We start from the raw sequence: 19,510 nt of genomic DNA, 5'->3' as shown, positions 1-19,510 counted from the left end.
AAAGCCATCTGGGCCTGGTGCCATTTTAGGGTCATCTTTCCAGAACTGAAATTTGGCTAGTCCACATGCTTTCAACAGCTTCTCATTGCTTACAGGATAAAGTACAAATTCTTTAGCCTATGCAGTATGATTTAACTTTGCATCAGCTGTCACCATTCCCCCTCCCTCTCTTCAACTCTGGCCATACCTACCTTCTGGAAGTTCTCCAGACCCTAGAGTGGGAGACTTAAGAGGGTAGAAACATGTTTGTTTGTTCAGTGCAAGATCTCTGACAGCCTGTAGAAGATTCCTTTTATTTTTTTAGATGTTTATTTGAGAGAGAGAGAGAGAGAGAGAGAGAGAGAGAGAGAGAGAGAGAGAACAAACATGGAGGAGGCGCAGAGAGAAAAGGAGAGAGAATCCCAAGCAGGCTCCTCACTCTCAGAGCAGTGGGGCTCAATCTCATGAACCACGAGATCACGACCTGAGCTGAAATCAATTGTGGGATGCTTAACTGACTGACTGAGCCACCCAGGTGCTCCGAAGCTTCCCTTTAAAAGGTATTCTTTGGGGCGCCTGGGTGGCTCAGTCGGTTGAGCGTCCGACTTCAGCTCCGGTCACGATCTCGCGGTCCGTGAGTTCGAGCCCCGCGTCGGGCTCTGGGTTGATGGCTCAGAGCCTGGAGCCTACTTCTGATTCGTGTCTCCCTCTCTCTCTGGCCCTCCCCCATTCATGCTCTGTCTCTCTCTGTCTCAAAAATAAATAAACGTTAAAAAAAATTTTTTAAAAGGTATTCTTTGAGTTTTTGCTGAATGGTATTCACTCTGTTAATATTGTTGTATCTTTTAGTTTATGTCAACACATGTTCACTAAGTATCTCCTTTGGGCTTGGTTGTATGCTGGCCCTGTGGTGAAAGAATCCCAGGCCCTGTACTTAATTAAGTTGCTGTTTGGCTGTTGGGGAAACAGGTGAGGAGAGAGACCTTATAAACAGTGAGGTAACTGCAGTGAGGGGGATATGAATGGGCATCAGGAGAAGATGGGAAAGGGCTACCTGATCCAACCCAGGGAGAGAAATCAAAGAGGCTTCCTGGAGGAGGTGGCCCTGGATTTAGACTTACCTTGATAAGGAGAAGTGGGGACCGGCCATTCCAGGCTGACAGGATACCGTGAGCCAAGGTACAGAAGGAGGAGCGAGCATAGCCCCCGTCGTCTCCTCAGGACACCTGAACTTGCCTCCTAATGCGTCCTGTGACTCTCCTGCTGAAAATCTGCTAATGGCTTCTTAGCTTACTCTGGATGAATTCCAAGTCCTTGGCCCAAACAAGGCCTGATGTGATATGAGCCCTGTGTTTCTCTGAATTTACCTGATCACTCTATTCTAACCATTGCTGTTCCTTGCATAGCCCTAATGGTCCCGACCCAGGGCCTTTGCACTTTCTCCTGGTCTCTGCCCAAATGTCACCAATTGGCGAGACTGTCCTCTACCCCTATAGGAAATAACCCCTTCTATTACTCTCTGTTCTCATCCTGCTTTATTTTCCTCTATGCTAGCAAAGCCACCTGACAGCATACATACACATACATATGTACACATATGCACATATATATGCACACATATATATATATATGTGTGCGTATATATCCTAACACATACAATATATATATGATTTGACATTTTTTTTAATGTTTATTATTTTGAGAGAGAGACAGAGCATGAACAGGGGAGGGGCAGGGAGAGGGAGGGAGACAGAGAATCCGAAGTAGGCTCCAGGCTCTGAGCTGTTAGCGCAGAGCCCGAGGGGGCCCCAAACCCACAGACTTCGAGATTATGACCTGAGCCAAAGTTGGATGCTTAACTGACTGAGCCACCCAGGTGTCCCGATATATATATATATATATATATATATATATATATATATATATATATATATGATTTTTAACTTTTTTTTTTGTCTGCTAAAGTGCAAGTTTCAGACTTTGCCTTGTTCACTCTTATAGCCCCAGTACTCAACGCCATCCAGAAGAATGTGCTCAATAAATGTAAGTGGTTTGGCATCGCAGGAAGCAGAATGTACCGAGGGAGGAGGTGGGAGATGAGGACCTGTAGTTAGCAGCAGGAGGCTGGGGCAAGCCTTAGGTGATAGGGAGGAGCTTGGACCTTCTTCTGCAGGTGATTGGGTAATAGGGTTAGACTTATGCCCACTGGAAGGGTGTGGACTGGAGGGAGTGAGATCAGCAAACACTGATGGTGAGTTACCCCAGTGTAGGCAAGAGGTAGTGGTGAAGGGCTGGCGGTGGGGATTGGCAGACAGGGTGGAGGCAAGAGGGATGGCCTGGCCACTGGGGGGGCGAAGACGCCATTCACTGAGCTGGGGAGTCCCGGGGGTGGGTCAGAGATTCCATTCTGGACGTGTCAACTCCAAGGAGCTCCTGAGCATGCTAATGGAGGTGTCCAGGAAGCTGGGGCGAGGCGGGTCTGGAGCTCAGGAGACAGAACTGGGGTGGAGAGAGGTTTGGGGGGTGGCACATGGGGAGCATGACATGGTTGGCATTGTTGCCATGACCACCACTCATGATCTTCAAACCAACTTTTAACTGGGTGCCCAATAGGTACCAGGCCTGTGCTCAGGGCTCTAGTTAGATTCTTTATTGACTCTTCTCTAGAATCTGGTGGTATGTTTGTACACGTCTTACCAGCGGCTCTCTGGAGAACAAGTCAACCAACCCTGACTGGTACAGTTTGCCAATTTCCACGGTACAAAGTTTGACCCCGTGGCTGATTTCAAGCTACCAACATGATGTAACCAAACGTGGAGCTGGGAAGGGATGTTCAGTTACCACCATATGGTAGTTTTACAACACAGAGACAATGGACAGAGACAATGTCAAGAGCATCGGTGAGAGTAAAATGAAGTGAATTTATAGGAATCGATGGGTTTGGAGTATTTATTACCTTTGATTTTCATATCACTTATTTAATTGTAAGTTTATATAATTTAATTTCTTAAAAAAATTTTTTTTAATGTTTTTATTTATTTTTGAGACAGGGAGAGAGTGCAAGCGGGGGAGGGGCAGAGAGAGAGGGAGGCACAGAATCGGAAGCAGGCTCCAGGCTCTGAGCTGTCAGCACAGAGCCCGACGCGGGGCTCGAACTCACAGACTGAGAGATCATGACCTGAGCGGAAGTCGGATGCTTCACCGACTGAGCCACCCAGGTGCCCCTATATAATTTAATTTCTAACAGCAGCTGCTTTTAACAACCAGCTCACAAAATGAATTCCTGAAAATAAACAAGCAGCACTTCCAAGCTGGTATCGATCAATTCCAGCATCCCGCTGCTACGGTCCCATGATGTTGATGCTGTCATCAGGGAGGGGAAGTGAGGTCTGGTAAATGAGAGAGCTGGGTATCCTCGGGCAAGGGATTTCTTGTCCTTGAGCTTCAGTTTCTTCATCTGTAAAATGGGGACAATTACTGTATCTCCCAGGGTACTGTGGAAGCTCAATGAGCTAATGCTCATAAAGCACCCGGCATACGGTAAATGCTGGACAAGGGGAACAACTAGTGTGTTACAGTTCTTTTGATAGTAACAATGAACATGGACCCTGCCCTCAGGATATTCATGGTCTAGTGGACAGAGGGAGCCAATGATAAGACATACCCACATCCATAGGATTCTGACTCAGGCAGAAAAGGAAGGCTTCCTGGAGGAGGCTGCATTTGAACTGGGTCTGGCAGGTTTGAGAGAAGGTCGGGGGGTGCCCATGGGGATAAAGGGGAGGCATTCCTGGCTTATGGTTCACAACAAGCAGAGGATGGGCACAGGATGTGACAGATGAGGCTGGGGACAACAGAAGCGACATCGAATGCCGAGACAAAGTCTGAACTTTCCTCTGAGGGCAGTGGGGAGCCCCAGCGGCTGTTCAGCAGGACCTGAGAGGATCTGATTGGCCTTTTGGAACATCAGTGTGACTGCAATGGGGAGGAGGGGGGCCAGGAGGGGGCCGGAGTGGAGATGGCAAGGGGGGTGGGTTGGAACGAATAGAAGCTCACCCATCTGGGTTCCTTCTCTGTGCCTGGGTGGGGCTGGGTGTCCCACAGGCTCCCTTGACCCCTTCTCTCCCGTAGCTACTGGGGGCGGGGGAGCAGCAGGGTTCGCTCCCTCAACCGCTATCTTCCCCAGCCCTGCCCAGGCCCGGGTCCAGCTCCAGCAGCTAATCCTGGTCACCCTGGGTCCCAAGGCCGGGGCGGGGCAGCCGGGCAGCTGGCCTCAATTAGCCGGGGAGCCGGGTCTGGACAGTGTCATTAGGAGAAAACCAGAGCCCGGCCATAAACTCTAATGAATGCATTAATGGAAGGCTTGTGCGCCTCAAAGGGAAAAAAAAAAGCGGGTCTAAATAAAGTTATTAACACAGCCCACCTGTGTTCGGCTCTTGGCCTGTATTGTTCAAATAGCCCATTAACTCCTGAAGCATCCAGTCTTGAAAGTGAGCCCTGCCTCTCTGAAGCAGACGTTTAACTGCGTTCATATAATTCAATTAGATTCCGCAGTCATGGTCCAAAGGCATTCTCTGGGCTTTCATCTTGGTAATGGCCTGCAGGCCGGAGTGGGGAACAGGGGGTTAAAAAGAGGGGTTTGGAACCTGCCTTTTGGCCTGACTCACCCCATCACCTGGAGGGGCCTCCAAATGAGTTTCCTGGGGCCGAATGCATTCCTCATGCACCCGGCTCTCAGATGGTCTTTGTCGCCTGGAATTCGAACCCAGACCCTTCTTGTGCGTTCTCTGTCCAGCCTCCAGGCCCTCGGCCCCCCGTTTGTCTCCATCCCCCTTGTCCAGCGGTCCAAGGACCCCGACTCCACTCAGCTGACCCTATTAATAAAGAGTTAAGAAAATTCATTAGGAAGTCGGCCTTTTATGGATTCCGTTAAAGCCTTCTTCCTACTTCTGTCACCGAAAAAGGATAAAAATCCTTTTATCACTGTACAACTTGTTAATGTTCCACCCCGGGAGCACTTCATCTGTAATAAACATCTTCACAAAATATGCATCCCCAGGGAGGAGCCGTTAATTTCCTCAAGGCCTCACACATGTAAGGGGTTTTATTGCCTGCAGGTGCTCCATGATATTGCGTGGGCTTCTAATAAACGTCCAGTAAACCGCAGGTAGCGCCTCGGAGAGGGATGGGCCCGTGCACCTGTCCACAAAGGGCCTCCACACGCCGCACCTCCACCTTCTGTCGCCCAGCCCTGGCACAGCCAGCTTCGGAGACGAGCCTGCCCCTCGGGACGCCCGCAGGTAAGTTCTTACGGCTCTAAACTCCATCCAACCCACTTGCAGAGCCTGGGGGGAGCCAGGGACTCGCTGCCATTTGACGCCGGGAAAATTCCGCCCTGGAACTGACACACCTTGGCAGGAATGGCAAACACACACAGACATTGAAGGCATGTGTTCTGGTTTATTTCTTGGTTTCCCTTCCTTGGTTGCTGTGGGGGAGCCACCCCCAGTAGGATCTGTTGCGGACATGTGATTATCGACAAATTTGACTTCCCATTTTCTTAATAACTGAGATGGAGGGAAAAGAGAGCTTGTCTCTCTTAAGTGCGATTCGTACGAAATGTGTTTTGCATATCTTCGGGGCAACTTTGGGGGGATGTTAAAAATAATTGCTAGAAAAATACGTTGCGGCTCAGTCACTAGAAAAAAAGATTACTTAAGGAGCAGTTTCATCGGCATTCCGCGAAGTAATTAGAAGTTCGCATTTAATAAATAGCGTTCTAGTCTCCGGGATCCTTTCCAAGTTGTGATCACCAAATTAATCGTGAGGTATGTGCTGGGTGCAGAGCTGTGCCTGCAGATGCGACGGCATGTAGCGGGGGAGCTGGGGACGTTGCCAGTGGCTCTTTCCTAACCTCGACGAGAGCTGGAGAGCAAACCCCAAGCTCCTGGCTCCCAAGCCTCACAGAGGCCCCAGGGAGACGGTGCGGGTAGGGCGTGGCTCTGCAGCCCCTTCCAGGACGAACCACCCCTGAGGACCAGAGGGCTCATTCCTAAATCCGACAGCTTATGCCGCTTCTGGACCCTGAACAACTGGCGTTTCTGGGACCCTTATATAGTGTTGGGTCTCCCGAGGGACATGAACCCGAGGTCCGTACGGAGGCCAGAAACTCTGTGAGCTTTTTTTGTTCAAGTCTGTAAATGCTGAGCATTGGAGTTCAGCAGCACTGACCTTGCCAGCTCGGTGCCCATGCTGGCTTGGGGCACATACACTTCACCCCAAGGGAGGGAAGGGACAGGACCACCAGATTCAGCCATTCTCTGACCCTCAGGGCCTGTAGAGGCACCACACTGAGGCCACGGAAACTTTTGGAAAGGGGAGATTCCTCAAGTCTTTCTGGGAGCACTGAGGTGGGAAAGCTAACTCCACTGTGTTTGCAGACCCCTGCTTCCCAGCCAGGGGTGGCAGCAGAATCCGACAGACCCGGAACCAAGGACTGTGAAGGGAGGCAGGGCTGGGCCTCTGGGACGTGCACGCTTCTGGTCTGGGATGACAAATAATGATACTGTCGCTGCTCACAGCACCCAGCAACGACACACATCCTAACATTTCTGAGCTCTTGCTGTGGGGGCAGGGCCAAGAACGTTGCAGGTTTATCTCCAGAATTTCCTAACTGCTCCTTGATAGGTGAGGAAGCTCAGGTTTGAGAGGCAAGGTTACTGGCCCCAAATCACCCAACAGAGGAAGAGGAGTTCAGGATGGCCTGGAACAGAAGCAAAGGGCTCTACCCATATGCCCTGCTGGTGTCCTCCCACCAAACCTTCGAGGGAGATCATAGGGTCCCCAATTTCTAGACGAAAACATTTGGCTCACCTGGCAGTGGGAGAACCTGGCATGGCCCTGACCTCTGCCTCCTTCCCCTAGACACAGCTGCCCCTCCACCCCCCCCCCAACTTCTCTGGGCTGGGAGGAGAGCGGGGGTCATTCACCCCCTGACCCAGCCCTAGCCGGTCAGCCTGGCCTGGCCCAGCAGAAGCCATAGGAGGGCTAAGGAGCCTGGAGGGGCATCAGAGGCCGCACTGGACATGATGAAAGCCCTGGGGCTCGGGACCCAGCCAAAAGGTTAGAGGAAGCGGGATTATTCCGCCCGGGGAGCGGAAGGCCCAGGGGGCAGGGGCCCTGGCTAATGGAGAGCACCAGATGCTGACCAGCTGTTCTCTGTCCCCCTGGAGGCTCAGCAGGACCAGAAGAGCTTCTACAGCAGGAGGGAATTAGGGGGGATAGGAGAAAGAACTGGCTGAGGGAATAGTTGGACCGAAGGGAGGGCAGTCCTCTGAGGCGCTGTCAGAAGAAAGAGGACAGCAGCTCCTAAGTGGGGCCTGGGGCCAGAGAGAGCGAGAATGTGGAAGGTTGGCCTTGAAGAACCGTACCCTCTTCCCCTACGGACATGATTTGCATTGATCACCTCAGCAGGGCTGGCATTCTCCGATCGCAAGCCTCCAACAGGAGCCTCTGAGGTCACTTCCCAAAGCTCACTGAGCAGTGAGGGGTCTGGGGGAACCCCACATCTTGAAGGCCTGGACCCACGTAGGCCAGGGACCGCCAGACCCAGAAGTCAAGAACTTCAGCTGTCAAAACCCCTAAACTGTCATGATTGCACCCCCCCCCCCCCCAATTCCCACAGTTTATCAAAATAAAACCGCACCGAACTGTGAAGTGTTAGGAAGGCCTACAAAGTGCCAGGTCTCCCCACAATGAGTACATTGGCGCTTTAAAACAGTTCAGCTAAAATTCCCAGGTGTCCATGTTCAGCTGGTGCCCTAAGCAAAGGCTTTGTCTTCTCACTGGGTGATCAGCAGCCTGGTGCTTCCTCCCTCTGATCAGGGACACGGGGGCTTGTGTAGGGAGGGCTAGGCGAGATGCTACCAAGCCCCCTGAGGGCTGGCTTGAGCTAGTAGCTTCCTTCCTGCAAACCTCAGACCTCACGCCAACCCCCAACTCCTGGATGAGAAAACCGGGATACTGAGACAGGTCCGTGGGAGTCACACAGCAGGATGATGGCAGCCAAGCATTGTTCCCGACGCAACCCTAAACGGTGTTTTCTGGATGGACGCAATTCTGCTTCTGGGTGGGAAAACTCGGATGTCTCTGCTCTGCTTCCTGTATCCCACTTGGAACCCAGGGCTGGGGTTGTTAGATGAAATAGAGTGCTCTTTGCAAATGGGATTTCGGAAAACGAGGAATGATTTTTTAGTATAAGTGTGTCCAATGTAATATTTGGGACACATTTATACTAAAAAAATTTCTAATTTATCTGAAATACTAATTGGTGCTTTTTTTTTTTTTTTTTTTTTGGTATGTATTTGCATCTTGTTAAATCTGACAACTCTAGGGCCCTTTCCCCAGCTTGGGGTGCCTGTTCCCTCCTAGGCAGAACCTTCCAGGGCCTTTTAAGGCAGCAGGAACCCGGGTTAGAAGCACTTGCTGTTACCATTTGGAAACGCCAGAGACCGTAATCACCCCTTTACTGTTGCAAAGAGTAGAAAATGCATTTCCGTGTGCTATTTTTCTTTCAGTATATGTTTTTGTAGGGGGCTTCTTCACAATGAAAATTACTTGGGAAACGAGTCATTTTTGAGTTCGTTGTTTGTAGAGAACGCGGCAGTGCCGACAGGCTGCCTCTGTGATTTCTGGGTCCTCTGTGAGAATATGGAAAACAGCTGCCTTAAGGGAAACTTTTCCCTCTGATGCTCTGGGAGTTCATCTCCTTGATTAAAAATCTGCTGGGACACAGGTGGATTTTTAAGGGATAATATGGAAGGTAAGAAAAGGGTAAAGTACCACCACAAGTTCTTGGGGCAGCTCTTAGGATGTGATTCCTTGAGTCCAATGGTATTTCATTTTTCAAATTATTGAGGGCTTTTTCAAAAAATTATTTCCAGGAGGGCCATTGTATTGGCATATAAATAGATTTAGGTCTGTCTTTTTCTTTCTCCCTTTCTCTTAACCTAAGACAAAGATGTTAAAGACAAATTATTTGAACTAAGCAGTCGGGGAAAAAAAATATTTGCAGAGTCCAGAAAGACCGACAGACCTGAAAAGAAGAAATAGTGAAAAAGTAAAAGAAATACGTGCTAGGAAAAGTCTTCATGTTTTCTTTAAAATTTTTTAGTATTTGACTTTATACCTCGGCATGCTATCCTAATCACATTTAGGTTCAAATTGCCATAACTAAAACTTCAAATCCTGATGACTTTTTCTCACTTTTCCAAAATATTTGATGGCTTTTCCCCTTTTTAACCTCTTTCTGGACAAGAAGAAATATCCCGATGTGGGAAAATAACATGTTGAGTGTATTCCGTGTCTGTATCTTAAGATGGCAAAACTATGCAAAGACCAAATCCTAGCCCAAATTCACACCAGAATGAGGGCAGAGGAGTTTACCAGCGTTCAGCCAAGTCTGAATAATGGAGAGTCCTTCATCACTGAGTGAATGTGGCAGCCAGGCTCTAAGGGACCCAAACCTCAGCCTTTACCCCCTTTCTATCTTCCATCCATCTTCTTTCCTCTAGGAGCATAGACTGCAGATCAGAACCTTGGCCCCCAGCCTGGAGCCTGGAGGTGCAGCTTGATGTCAATTACGGCCCAATTCCAGAGGTGCCATCAAAGAGTTAACTAGGATGTCCCAGTGCGCAAATGTGGGATAATTGGGAAACAAATTCTACAAACATCCTGAAAGGGGCAAAAGACCTTTGATCTTTCCATAGAAAGGCAGACATTACAGACGTTACTGCTTTTTGGGGCCTGCACACATCTCCTACCAGGTTAGAGGATGGCATCTTTCTGAGAAATCAGCCGACACCTAATTCCATCGTACCTTAATTATCCTAACTGGTTTCGTATGTCTCAGGGCATTTTCCCCAAAGATTAGAGGAGAAAGAGGGACTGACAAAATAATTAAATATGCAATTTGCCAAGCGTGGGCAATATGGCTTTGAAATCACCTTTTCAGGAAGTTTTACCGCTTGTTCATGGACATGTATATTGCAGGCTTCAGACTTTTATTTAAGCTCTTTTGATTGCCTTAATGGATTAATACCTGAGTGCCATCAGCGAGGGGCTGAGACCCAAGGCTGTTTCCAATTTTGCAAATATTGCGCCTGCTTCCTCTGGTGTTATGACAAAAGTATCTAGAATTTGCCTTCTCACTTAAAGCAACATGCGGATCCCCTCCAATAATTGCCCGATGTCAGAATCTGCGTCTCACAAGTGGAGTCATCGATTACAGGAAACTTCCATGGTGCCAGGGGCCTGGGCTATGGGCGGCAGCGTTGGCAGGACTGGGCAGGCCCGTGTTGCGTGGCCTGGATCTATTTTGGGGGGGGGGGGGGCATTCCCAAAACGAGCCCGTGTCTCCGGACGGCACGACGCCTCTCAAACTAAGGCCCCGGCAGCGTCCAGGGGTGCGGAGGAACGTATTACTGTCCCTGCTTATGCCTCCTGACGTGGGTAAGAAACATTCCACAGGAAAGGGGCGGGGGAGGTGCTCTTCGGGATTTGGAGAAGAATCTCGGCTTAGACTGCAGCATCGGAGGGAGGCATCCGGAAACCAGAGCCGGGAGTTTGCTGTGGGGGAATAGTTTGCATTCTGTACTCATGATGGGGGAGCTGCAGCAGAAGGAACTGGCCAGAGAGCTGGCATGGTTCCCATCTCTTGGCCGAGCTGGGTGTCTCAGGGCGGCGTCCTGAGGCCTGTTCCAAGGACATGCGGGCAAAACCTCCCCGGGGAGGTTTTGCCAGGTCTGGGACCTCTGGGGGTGTCCCGGGGGTCGGAGACGGGGCTGCTGGGACACGCACGGAGCCGGTGCTGATGGGGGCGAAACCCGAGAAGAGAAAAACAGCCAAAAGGCACTAAAGGAAGAAGACACGCACACCCATACGCGCCCACGCAACCCATACGCGCCCACGCACACCCATACGCGCCCACGCACACGGCGCTCGCCTTTGAAGGCCCAGGGACGGTCCTAATTGTCCCGGGACGCGCGGCAGCCAGGTCATTTCAACGTTCCCAGAACTCTCTAATGAGGCTGTGGCCTCTCCCGGTGGGGACGCTGCTCCCTGGAATCAGCTTTGATAAAGCGGACGGACCGTCTGGGACGAGTTACCAGGTTTTCCTTTTGAACCCTGCAGTGGTTTTGCTCTTTCGTGGCAAACAGCGAGGCCGAAGTCTCTGGCCTGCGTCCTCGGGGTGGGGGGGGGGACACGGGCCATCCTAGCTCCTGGTCGGGGTGGGGGGGTGGAGGGAGATGGCAGCCCCTGGACTGGGAATGCTGACCTCGGACACAGGCAGTGGGTGAGGAGGGGGCTTTGGATGCAGTGTTGAGACCTACTTGTCATCACGCTGTGTCTCCCGGCCCTGGGGATCAGCGTTGTGTAAAGTGCATCTCTGCAAACCCCAGCAGCCACAGAGCTCGCTGGCGTGGGGAGCGCACACGGCCGGCGGCCGCGATAATAATGCTCACCCCTCATTGAGCGCTCACTCTGGGCCAGGCACTGTGCCAGGTCTTTTGACAAGGACCACTGACTACAGTAGCAGTGTTGTGCCCCTTTCACAGAAGAGCAAAGGGAGGCTCCGGGAGCTAGGTGGCTTGCTGCTGGTCGGGGTCAGCACAGGACTGAATCTGTTATCCCCGAGCCCTGACTGCCCTGGGCAGCATCTCTGGAAGGGAAGGGAGCATTGAACCTGGCACCCTAGGTTCTTCTTGGCTGCCTGCTGGCCACCCGGGGCCCCAGGAGGCCCACCCCCAGCCCAGCGTGCTTGTCTGTGATCTCTAATGGTTACAAAATACACCCTCTTAGGTGGTTCCTCCTTGTCAGGGAGGCCCCCCTCCTCTTCCGGTCCCCCTTACTGGCTGGCAGACGTTGAGTGGCCAGAGGAAGGCTGTCCCACCCCAGGGCCTTTGCATGGGAGAGTGCTTGGTTTCAGAGGCTGCTCTGGGGAGGCTCACCTGGATCCCCAGTTCTGACCAGGTCACATCTGTCACTGATCTAGCGGCTGGTCTGACACCACCCCTATCTTCTGGCCTCACCTGTTTTTCTCCTCCCCTGATCCCAGCTGTCTGCTCTTTAGGCGTTCCGGTCGAGACTCCTCGGGCCTGCCGCCTGCTTACCTTCCACGGCAGCTGCTCAGAAAGACGGGCAGCAGGTGTACCCGATGCCCACCCTCCCGGCCCCTCACCACCGTCTGTGGTCAGCTGTGAGGAAGGCCCTCAACTTTATTGTAACTTGTGAAAAGAGAACTTCAGTCGTAAGCTTTAGTTCATTCCATCAGGCACCCGGTTTGTGCCGGGCTCTGGGCCGGAGACCGCGGCGAGTGAGGTGGGTGTGGTGCCTGCGCTCGTAGAGGGGTTTCTGAGTCCGATGAGCAACAGGTTCTGTGCCACACACTTCACAGACGATGGGGACAGCCCAGAGTGTGGCCACGCCGCGGGGAGAGAAAACTGTGGACATTACCTCATACTTGGTGTCCGATGACAGCCCTGGCCATCGTCCTTATGAGTTCCTAGGCATGGTGTATGATGGGAGAGTCCCCCTGCTGCGGCTTCAGGCTCCCATCTGAACCACCTCTTTGGGCGGCTCTCGGGCAGGGCCACGTGACGCCTCCATTACAAGATGGAAGGTTGGGCATACCTGCTCGTCTGCCTGGCAGAATGTTCTTTTCGTGTCCCGTCATTGACCTTTGGGTCACATTTGTGGGAAGTGAGTGCAGCGGGACATAGTAAAGGGAGAGGCATGAAGAAAGCGAAGGATTTTCCCCCAGACTTTTTATTACGAAAACACCCAAACACATAGAAGAGTTGAAAGAGGAGTATACAGATGCCCGTATACCGGCCTTCTGGATTCACCACATGTAAACATTTTGCCGTACTTGCCTCGTCTGGGATCCATAGATCTACAAGTATTTTTTGCTCTGACTCTGAAAGTAAGTTTCCTGTGTTAGCCCTAAATATTTCCAGTGTGCATCTTCTGAGATGACAGTAGTTTCCTCTGTAACCGGAACACCCTTCCCGTTTGATGAAAATTAGTGGTAGTTTGAGAGGGTGGGATTTTCATAATTAGACATAAGGACCGTATGGTACCTCAGAAGAACAAAAGGCATGGCAGAACAGGATTATTTCAAAAGCTTCCTTTGATTTCGATCCCGTTTGGGGCAGCTAGGAGGAGGGTGGAATGATGTGCGGTGACAGAGGCAGTGAGCTCTCAGAGAGCGGACTGCTGGCACACAGTAGGCGCTTGGGAGCGATTTGATTGACTGCCTCGGAGGCCACCGCGCCTCCCATCCCAGGCCCTTCCCCCAGATCGCAGAGGAGGCTGTTCTGGCCCTGCCCCTGCTCAGAGGACAGAGGCATGTGAGGACAGTAGGGGCTTGGCAGGCAGACTGGTGCTGGGTTTGAATCTTTGTGAGACCTGGGCTGACTGGGGTACCCCCAGATCCCCAGCTCCCCTCCGGGCCGTCAAAGCGGGGCTGGGGTGGGGGTGAGATGGGGTGTCTTCCTGGGCGCTGTGTGGCCCCTCCGAAGGGGAGCATTGTAATGTGCATCTGTGAAAGTGATCATCTACTTGCGTACGTGACTGAGTAGCTGTGGGATGTTAGAAATAGGGTTTTGGTACAACGGGACGGTATTGAGCTTTAAAGAGGCAGGAGTTCTGGTGCATGCCCTAACACGTTTGAACCTGAAGGACAGCGAGCGAAATAAGCCAGTCACAAAAAGGCAGATGCTGTATGATGCCACATACAGGAGGTACCTAGAGAATTCAGATTGATTCGTAGACAAAAGCAGACTAGTGGTTGCTGGGGGGACGGGGGAGGGGGGGACACGGGGAGTTGTTTAATGGGTATGGAATTTTAGTTTTGCAAGATGAAAAGAGTCCTGGAGACGGATGGTTGCACAACAACGTGAACGTACTTAAGGCCAGGGAACTGCACGCTTAACAATGGTTAGATGGTGAATTTTATATTGCGTGTGTTTTACCACAGGAAAGAAAAGTGGGGTTGGGAAAAGGAAAAGGGGTTGGAAAGGAAAGTGGGGGGGAAAGAAAAAGGATGTTGTCAGAGAAAGTCTAATGGAACCAGAGATACTTGGGAGTATCAGGCCCAAGACCTGTTTCTGGAAACGGTGCCTCATTGGAAGTGAATCTCACCAGCCAGGAATGAAAAACCGAGGCATTTTGTCAAAGGAAAGGACTTGATGAAAAATTGTTTTATGAAACCAGAATTTTGGCATGTTTTCACGTTTTGGTTTGTCAGAAGGCGGACTAATAAATGTTAAACATGTTGTTTATTATTATGTACGGTTGATTTCTTTATGATGACAATTTTATTTTCAAAGTCCGTCATAGAGCCGCGGGACGGGTGGGGGAAATCTAGAAGAGAAGGGCCGAGGGACAGTTTACAGTTTATTCCTGCAGGGCTATGGGGAGAGCACTTCTTATTAAAAGACCAAAAAAGAAGGAGGCAGCCCAGTCCCAAAGCCCGTGCCGTGCCTGCGCTGGGGGCCCCGGTTCGTGCGCTCCTGACGCCTGACCCCGATGGTCACCGCCGGCTCCTGCAGGCCCCGGCTTGCCAAGCCCTCCAGCCCGGCCGCTCCTGTGGTCTTTGTTCCTTCGGCGATATCCCGTATCAGAGCTGCTGGTTTGCGGTTCTAAGTGGAGGGTGCCGGGGCCAAGAGCCTGTGTGCCAGCCTTTCTTCCTGCGGGGGGAAGGACGGGCCCGGCAAACCAGCAGCAGCCACAGAAGCTGTCCTGAGGGGGAGAGGTTCCAATTACCCGAGTTTCCTTTACTCTCGCCTGGTCTTTACCGTCAGTGGCTGGAGAAGGAGTCAGAGTCCAGCCCCTCGTGAGCTGAGGGCAGAGGAACGGAACCTAAGAGGCCACTGAGGTCACGGGGCTAGTCCTGCCGGCTGGGCAGCGTACCTTCCCTCCAAAAGCCTCCGTTTCCTCAGCTGTGAAATCGGTCTCCGCTCTCAGAGCTGTGAGCTCTCCTTTTGTAGGTGCTCACCCTGGGCTGGGTGCTTCAGAGGCAGTATTCCACCCAGACCCCAGGACAGCCCTGTGTCCAGTTCTGCTCCCTATTTTCAGATGAGGAATCTGGGATCAGACAGGGAGTCCTGTTACCCAAATTGCCCAGTAGTGAACGTGGGGCTGGGCCGGGATCTGCAGTCTGTCTGCTTAAACCTGTGCGGGAAGTAGGGTGACTGCCCCGCCCTGGCTAGCTGAGGCTGGGTGCTTGGTATCCAGGTGGATGAGGTGGGTGACCTGGCACACGGCCTCAGGCTGAGGAGGAAGGGCAGGTTTTCACTGATGCAGGGAGCCCAGCTCCATGCAGGGCCCAAGGGTTGTGGCCAAATGGGGGCAGCTTTAGGCCCCCGAGGGTCTCTCCTTGCTCGCGCTAGGAGCCTTGGGCTTCTGGGTCTCTGCTCTTTGCCCAAGTCTGGGCAGCTGGTACAGGGACTGTCTGGATGAATCCCCACATCTGCTTGGGTGGTGGGGCCCTCTTTGGTGAGTTTTGGGCTGGGAAGCCGAAGTGGGGGGCAGCAGGTTTGGGGAGCCCTCCCGGGAAGAGAGGCACAGGATGCGCTGCCATCCAGAGGAGCTTCCACGCAGGTCCTGAGAGAAGGGCACAGAGACACTGTGGCCCTGGTCTGCTGTCACACAGCATTCTGGCAGAGGGCCACCTGCCCATCCCTTCCTGAGGTCACTGGGGAGGGGACTGAGGCTGGGGCCCGCGAATACTCCCACCTTGGACCGCCATATCCTCTGCTTCCTTTGGCGTGTTTCAGGGGCAGGGGTTGGGAGGGAGGAAGTGTGTCCCCCATACCCGTCCCCACAAAGGCCTTGTCAGCATTCTACTTTAACACCTGGGCCCGGGCCAGTGCGTTTGAACGCAGATATTGGTCAAGACAAACTGAGTGGGGCCAGTCAGGGGCTAGTTTGGGCTCTTTTCCCTAGATTTGGCCTAGAAACCCTTGCAGCCACCTTCTAGGGCCCTTGATCGCCACCCCTGCTGAAGAAAACCCTTTTAAGAAGGTCGAGGTGGGGGGATCTGAGTGTTGGACCAGGAGTGAAGTGCCCTGGCTCTGGCCGCTGGCAGAGGGGGAGCAGCCTCTGCTCCTTCTGACCCGAAGCTTCTTCAGCGGCTGGCTGGCGGGGCCTCCAGCAAGGCAGCCTGATCCTCCATAAAAGGATAAGGATCTCATTCTTCACTTTTTAAGCCGCACAAAAGCTGTATGCATAATTAATGTGCAATAAACGTGAGCGGCTGGAAATTAACTAAATGAAAAAAAATATATACTTAATTGTAAAAATTTAATTTTGCTTTTATTCTTTTCTTTCTTTCTCTCCCCCCACCCCCCTGCCCTTTTACAACTTGTTATATCTTGGAGCCCCTCAGATCTCACCGGAGATCATATTCTGAAAGAGTCGCCTCCTGACCTCTTGCCAGGGAGCCGTGGACAAGATTAGTTTTAAGCTGCAGCCCAGCTAGTTCCTTTCAGCAGAGGGTCTGAGTGTGCCCACGAGCGGGGTGCACTGTGTCACACGAAGGGATGTTGTAATCCTCCCCCAAGACCTTCCTTGGGGGACCTCTGTGCCTGATTTTAAGTGCTTTGGTAGATGCAATTTTGAGAGTTGCCTTTTGAAACTCGGAGAGAGCCCATCATGGTATTTAAAATTCCTAAACATGAATTCAGTGGTTAAAAAGCCAAAGGACTAAATGCATTTACATATATTCAAACAAAGTATTTGAAGCAATACCATCTAAGGCTTCTTTTCTTCCAATTTTTTAAAGGACGGGACCTTTTCTAGATGATAAGATTGGGTGGTAAAATTTCCCAGAGGAAAAATGTATTGACACATTCCTATTGTCACATCTCTTAATAACCCAAGGATTCAGCCTCTCAAAACAACCCATCCACTTGAAAGAATTTTTTTAATTATTTTTTTTTCAGAAAACACTCTATTAACAGATGCTTTAAAATATGATTTATTGCACACACATAACAATAACTTAAAATATCAGATCCTTGGAAGTAAATCACTGCTGATCCCATCTCCCTTATGTGCCAGCTGTTTTCCTGTTTTCTGCCGTCTCTCTCTGCCTGGTCTGTATCAGCAGATAATTTTAAAAGAGGCAGAAAAACCGGGAGAGGCGACCCAGAGGCATCTAGACCGTTGGGGCAACAATTGTGTCTTCAGAACATCCTTGTTTGTCCTGCACGGTGTGTACCTGGCCCTTCCCAAAGTCTTTTCAAACCGTAACCAACTCAGAGTGGCTCTTTGAGTCCCTCTGTTACCAGATTAATTTACAGCCAGGAGTCCGGTCAGTACGGTCGCTCGTGCTTGCTGCCACCTTTGCCTGGGGAACCTGGGCTTGTTTAAGGCCAATTGCCGTCATCCCAGGGATGCCCAGTCACCCGAGACCACCGGCAAGCCGTAAATAACCAGGTCTGTGGCTGCAGATATCTCTGGCCGGCCGGCCAGCCTCACCGGCTCCACTGCAGCCCAGCTGGCAAATCCGGCTGCCTTCGTGAACAGGTGGCCCAAGGGGGCTGAGGCCAGGCGGCAGGCCGGGACAGCCGGCTGGTTTTCGCAGCAGCCTTTAAGAACCAGTCTGTTTCCAGCCGGAGACACCCACCCAGCGCTCGGCTGGCCCTCAGTCACAGACCTCTGCATTTAAACAGGTTCTGACACTAAAAATCAAGGTCTGTCGGCTGTTGTCATAGGAATGCAATATCCTCTGGAGGTCCCCTTATTAAAAAACCAAGTCTTGCTGTTGCTGCCTGGGATAGATTTCTATCCCATTTGTATTGATCACAGGGAAATGTCTCATTCCCTGGCTGACAAATACAGTCAGCAGGGAGGGAGTTAGTGTTTGGTGGAAAACATTTGTTGCCACAGTGATTTGGGGGACCCTGAGCCCGTGGATGTGTTCCATGAGGTGGTGGTGGGTAATCGCTGTGATGTGGCATTACAGATGTGGGGATTACAGCCTTCCAGAACAATAGGGCCTGCGGGGGGCTTCAGAAATTATCCGGTATGGCAGCTTCATCTCGGAGACTTCAGGCCCAGGGAAGGGACTTGCCGAGCCCACATCACAGGGAAGTGGTGTTCCCAGGAATCTGTCCTACAGGTAATACTTAAGCACAGCGGTTTGTAGGTGCACAAGGTGGGAAACCACCTAAGCGTGCATCACAGGAAACCGGGGGGAAACCTATTAAGCAGAACCACGTTGAGTTACCATTTTTGCTGGTCACAACTGGCTGAATATGGACAATTTCATGGTTGAGTCTATTACGTCTATTGAATGGAATGGAATGCTGTCTCAGGAATGAGATGGTGAACTCCCCAAGACCCACTACGAGAGGAAAAAAGCAAGCTGCAGCGTGGTGTACCTGTTGTGCTCCATATGCGTTTTTTTAAAAAAGGATGTATGCACATACTTGCTGGGATAAGCCTCAACTCTGGAAGGGGACACTGGGAATTGCCCTCAGCGGCAGCCTTGGGGAGCGGAGCAGGGGGCGCTGAGGAAGGGAAAGCACGAGACTGACGTTTGCCTTCGTGTCCCCTATACCTTTTACGTTGTACCCTCTGTGTGTGTGTGGCAGATATAAAGTAAATTAAAACTCCAGGATAAACATGTCCGTGAAGCCCTCTTTACTAGGGGTTAAGAGCTCAGACTCTGGTCTGAGAATTCTGGGCTTCTGGTCCCTTCAGGCCTGAGAATTCTGAGCCTCAGTTTTCTCATCTGCCAAATGGGGGTACTGAGTGGCGTTTACTTCATGAAAGGGAAATGAAGATTTCCCGGAGACCTGAACGGGGAAGGCTCGGCACAGTGGCACAGAGAATCCAGTAAATGCTCTATGTTATTATAAATGACCTATAAATCCTAGCACACGCAGAAGTCCTTATAAGGACTTGCTTGGCATTTTCATTTTCTCGGAAGAGAGATTAAAAATAGCTGTGTATGTTTGGAGTCGGGAGTTGCGACTCCAGAGTGCTGTGCGGACCTCTGTTTGGGGGACCGTTTGGTGAGGCAGTGACGGCCCATGCTGCATTTACAGGGTGGGTCTGATGATTTTTTCTGAACCAGTAAATGGTCTTTCTGCATCTCTGTGTACACAGGCAGGTGAACTAATAGAATTAAGCTTATTGGTTTAATTCCTCTGGGCCCCCTTGGTGAGGGGAGAGCAGCTGGATGAATATTTTAATTAAGCTCTGACACCCAGAAGTCAAAGTCCCCGAGTGGTCCCATTGGGCAAGGTCTTGCAGTTTGGGGTTTAATCAAGTTCGGTTTCAGAGTTCAGATTTCTTCCTGGACAGAAATATGTCATTAGGCGTCCAAGATTTCCACTGGAAAAAAAAATACAACTTGACTGTATTTTCTCTAGAGAATGACACCATGATTCGATTAGCCCCTTTTCCTTGACATTTTGCCCACTTTATTAACTTCTGCTTTGCTTTTAAGCAGGCAACT

Source organism: Panthera onca, chromosome D4, assembly GCF_046562875.1.
Source record: "Panthera onca isolate mPanOnc1 chromosome D4, mPanOnc1 haplotype 2, whole genome shotgun sequence".
In the NCBI taxonomy this organism is placed as follows: domain Eukaryota; kingdom Metazoa; phylum Chordata; class Mammalia; order Carnivora; family Felidae; genus Panthera; species Panthera onca.
This window is presented reverse-complemented; position numbering follows the sequence as displayed.